Source organism: Mustela lutreola, chromosome 10 (genome assembly GCF_030435805.1).
Source record: "Mustela lutreola isolate mMusLut2 chromosome 10, mMusLut2.pri, whole genome shotgun sequence".
Lineage (NCBI taxonomy): Eukaryota > Metazoa > Chordata > Mammalia > Carnivora > Mustelidae > Mustela > Mustela lutreola.
The window spans coordinates 102,945,041-102,950,357 of NC_081299.1; positions in this window are offsets into that span (position 1 = coordinate 102,945,041).

Sequence of the window (5,317 nt, forward strand, 5' to 3'; positions counted from 1 at the left end):
TAGCTGCTGATGTTCTTACAAGGTATAAAAGCCCAAGGATCTTTTTAAACAAATTTGAATAATGAAAGAATGAGAAATATTAGATACAGATGACATTTGCTCCGAATGACACAGATGCATGTTATGACAGCCATGTTTGGACACTATTGGGAATCGTTCTTTGGACTTAGCCAGGCATCTTAAGTGGAAAGAATCAGGCCTGAACAACTTACTTTCTTCTTGTTTAGAAAAAATTATTTAAGAACCGGTGCTATTATGTTGAGATCTAAAAATCTGGGGTTATATGGAAAAACACAGCTAAAGGTTTTTGATAGTACAGGTCAAATCATTAAACCGAGATTAAAGAAATAGCCCAAATTATTTTCCTCAGAGGACAGAGAAAAGGCAAAAAACTTATTTAAAATGTGTGAATTTTTGTTATGGCATTCATTTATAGCAATGAGATTTGCCTTGCCTGTCACTTAAAGACCATCATTTTTTAAAGGCTACTCTTGACAGTGTAGTAGTTTTCCTCTCAAGGAAACAATACCTTAGACACACTGAGGAAGTAACAGTGTTCAGACTGGAGTTTTGCTGCCCTCTTCTGGGAACATGAAATCATAGCCCGAGAAATGGACCTGCCTATGGGTTCCTAAATACTTCAACACAAGACCAGGCAGGAAACTGCCCCATCAGTACTAAAATTATTACAGAACAAGGTCGTTAGTTTCCACAGAAACAAGCAGAATCGCGCTGATCACCAATGCTTCTCTTGACAGAACAGTAATGATAACAGTGATACAGTGTGGTACTTATAAGTCACTTTATGGTTCATAGAATCTTCACGACCCTTATTGCATTTTTGCCTCCTTCTATCCTCAAATAGTCCACTTAAAGTAGCTGAAGCAGGTATCATTCCCATTTTCCAACCATGGGAAACTGAGGCACAGGTGTTTAAGTAACCTTAAGTCTTAACTGCTATGGACTGGCAAGCTGGGTTTAGAAACCAAGTCTCCTTGGCTCTCGGTTCAGTATTTTCTAACTTTCCCCGCTCTCCCCCCAACCCCCGCCCCCGCCCCTGCTCAGACCACTGCTGCATGTGAGGGTAGTCTGTGTCTGTTGTGGTTTCATATAAATCTCTATCCTTCTTCTCTATCCATTTTACACTACACTGTTTAGCTAACTGATAAAAATAAATATACTGTTCTGTGTATAATTCTAGCAAGGCTACACTGTCATTATAGGCAAAACGACAAAAACAAACAGATCTACATAAATCCCACAAGCAAGCAGATGGGCTATAGCAGAAGTTCTTAAACTTTTGCTCAAAAGTTGTTTAGCATCTTTTTTTTTTTCAAGATTCTTTAGCAAGCACTCTTTAGTATTAAGTTCCAACTCTGCTATGGGGGAAAACTGAGCTTTGAGAAAAATGAAAGAAAAAGTAAAGATGGAAAAAAAAGATGAAAACAATCAAAAACCAGTTTGAGAGTCAAAGTACTTTTATTCTAAAGTTCTAAGTGTGCAAATAACATGCTTTCCATATTAATGTAAGTAGCCAAACCAAAAAAAAAAAAAAAGGCATATAAATATGCTCCTCAGTCCTTACTTCCATAGGTCTTACTATCTTCCTCTGCATGCCCAGCCCATCAAACCTCACTGCCTACCCACACTACTTACAAGGGAATCCCTGGGAGAAGTTTGCAAACTGCCATCAGTTGGTCACAACTATGCTTTAACCCCGTTTCTTTTTTTAAGGTTATTTTTAAGATTTTATTTATGTATGCATTATTTAGAAAGTGCACGCAAGTAGGGGGAGGGGCAGAGAAAGAGAGAATCTGACTTCACACTGAGCATAGAGCCCCATATGGGGCTAAAACTCGTGACTGAGATCATGACCTGAGCTGAAATCAAGAATTGGATGCTTAACTTGACTGAGCCACCCAGAAGACCCAAACCAGTTTCTTAATTCTAGCATGGTAAAATACTTACTTTATAGGGCATGGTGGTCAAGGTATTTATCTGGAGTTACTTTTTCAGATAACAATTTGGCAAGAGGTTAAGTGACATGAAAAAGCTTGCTTAACATAATCCACACAACATGCAAGCATGATGCCTCTGTGACAAACTGAAAACATTTCCGGACTGAGATCTGCCAGTATATTTGACTTCTTAACTTTCTCTTCAAGTCGAATGTCTCCACATCTTAATTTCTTCTCTCTCTTCTCCTTACCTTCCAATTGTTTTTGCCCTGAAGAATCAATTTCGTGTTCTCTCTTCTTTTTTCCAGTGTGTTCACCATATATTGCTAGAATCTTTCTGCTATTCCCTGATTTTGTCTTCTTTTTCATTTGTCTTTTCCCCTTCTCATCCTTTATTTAAGGTGTGTGGGGGGTGGGGAGGTGAGGAGGGCCAGATGGAGAGGGAAAGAATCTCAAGCAGGCTCCATACCCAGCTCAGAGTCCAACGTAGGGCTCATTGTGGGGCTTGATCTCACCAACTTTTGAGATCGTGACCTGAGTTGAAATTGAGCCGGACGCTTAACTGACCGAACCACCCAGGCAGCCCTCTTTCCATCCCTTATTAAGCCTATATCACTTCATCCCTCTTTGGCTTTCTCCTTCTTTCATTTAAAATATGTGCATATACATGACTTCCAGAGCAGCCCATTTCCAGAAAACTTTTGCATAAATTTTTTAGGTTGATTTACTCATTCTGCAAATATTTGCCTAGTGCCTCCATATCTGCATTTGTATCACATGCCAAGGATTTAAAACACATGAATAACAACTGGTATCTTCCTCAGGGCCCTCACAAAGCACACAGCAGTGATAAGAACACTCTATATTTTAAGTTTGTAGGTTCTACGCCAGAAATATGAACAAGTTGCTATGTGAGGATGAATCCATAGCTTCTTCCAAGTTGGTGGGAGGGAGGACATGACAATGTTGGGAAGGATTTACAAAGAAGACTATAGAGCTGGGTCTTTGAAAGAAGAGCAGAACTTCAGTAGACTGAGAGTGGAAAGGATAGGGGTAAGGTACCAAAAAAAAAAAAAAAAAACCCAAAACCAAAAAACCACGTCTGGGGAGAAGGCAGGCATGAGCCAAGGCAAAGGCAAAGTGCTCTACTGTTTAGAGAAAGCTAGATAATTTGGTGGACTGAAATAAGAGGTGATGAGGAGAGGAAAAGTAGTCTGGAATGATACGGTGGGGCCAGACTAGGAAAGCAAACTGACAATCTTACCACAGGAAATAGGGGTACAATTAGCTCTTAAATTTCTGGCATTAACACGGTAGTACTGAGTTTAAAAGGGCGATGTAAAAGGAAAGTAGTAAGGAGTCCAAGCAGTTAATGTGCAATTATAGTAGGAACACCTATATAACCACTACTCTTCGCCTTTTTGCTGAGCTGTCTGAAGACAAGCTGGTGGGGCTGTCAGTGTCATTGATTACAGCAACCAAAAGCCTTCCTTGTGTGGTCACCAACATTCAAGCCCTGAGTTATGAAAACTCCCAAGAAGATGGGAATTCAGATGATGTTTTCTTACACATGTATTATTAAATGCCATGTATGCAGGAATGATCCATTTGTTTTCATTTGCTTTTGCAAGACTTCCCAGTGATAAAAGTAGAAAAGCTAAAATTTAAGATCCTTAACTATGATTTTTGAGGAACTGGGACCAAATTTTTAGTTTTTCTGTGGAACCAGATCCCTGAATGTATTACAGGAAAATATTTGATAGAATTTGGGGATAGGATACACAATTTCTCAAGAATACATCTCATCCACAAAGTTAGTACAAACTGTAGAAATCTTCCAAGTCACGATAGCTGGACAGTTTTCAAGGCTTCTGGGTACTTACCTTTGAGTTCCACTTTTATGCATCTGGAGAGTTCCTAAATGGGGATCAGAGACCACTACAGCATGAATAGACTTTGTAGAGTTCTTGAATACCCACTTCATGCATGCATGTACGCATGTACACTGAACATCTTTCTGGGCATAAAGGCACACACCTTTCATCAGATTTTCAAGGTTCTCCAAAAAGCTTAATAGCCACTAAACATTTAAATGAACAGATGTATGTAGAATGTGCCAAATATTATTACACTTTAACATTTGTGAGACTTCTTAATAAAAGCATGTTATGAAGTCCAATGTCATGACAACCAGAAAACTTACTTTCTAAAATGAGTTCTGCACCTTTAGGTCCCAGTGGTTCACACAATGCTCAGCCCACTGCAATAGAACTTCTGGCCCACTCCCCTGGAATAACCTCTGCCGGCAGGATGAAGTTGCTTAACTATAAAATTCAAAATACATTTTTGGTACTTATTTTGATCTCTCAGTGGTACAGTAGAGTGGAGAAAATACAGACTCTGGAGACCAACTGCTTAGGTTCAAATCTCAGTTCCATCACTTTCTAGCTCTGCAGTTTCAGGCAAATCACTAACTCTTCTGTGCCTTAAGAGAAATATCCCCCATAAAGTTTCTTCACTCATATGGTATAAACAGTACTTACTTTGACTCGTGAATGTGAGATATAAGCTCCAAACAAAGCCAACATTGTCAATACTAAATTTACTTGGTACCTGGGATAACTCTTTTCTTGAAAATCGCTGGAAACCTGCCTCCTATGCCTCGTTCTACTTCTGATGGCTCCTCAGTTTTGTCTCCCTACTTTCAGGCTTATCCCTAAAATACGTTTTATACTTTGGCCAGAAAGATCATTTGAAACCATAAATCTGATGCCATCTCTTGCCACTGACATTAGTGTGGTCTAAACTCCTTAGACAAGTCTTTTTATTACAAGTTTTTTTTATTACAACTTACCAGTCTGATTCTTCTTCCTCAAGTCTCAACTGCCCAAACTTACCCAGTAAGTTAAGCTGAACCAAGCTAATTACCATACCCAGTATGGGTCTTACTCTTTTACTCATGCTATTGCACAAACTATTGACTCTGTCTGGAATACCTCATTCTCCTTTTCTTATCACACTTCTTCCCAAAGTAAATTAGGTGTCCTTCCTTAATGTGCCCCCAATAACACTAGATAGCATTTATCACATCCTGTTTTACATGCCTCATTGGTTACGGACACATTTCATCTGGTCACATCTTCCTGCTACCTCCCATAAAGAACAGAAGTGGGAGCCACATCATGACAGTCTTGTTCTCATTTTTCTACCATCATTAACATTAAACCACTTTCTCATTCCTTTCTTCATCATTCTGCCGCCATCCTCATTTTTTAATTAACCCAGTGAGTTTGGCAGAAATGTACCCAGGAAGCTTCATGTACACAAAATAACTATATAACAAAACTTCACACTGAAGG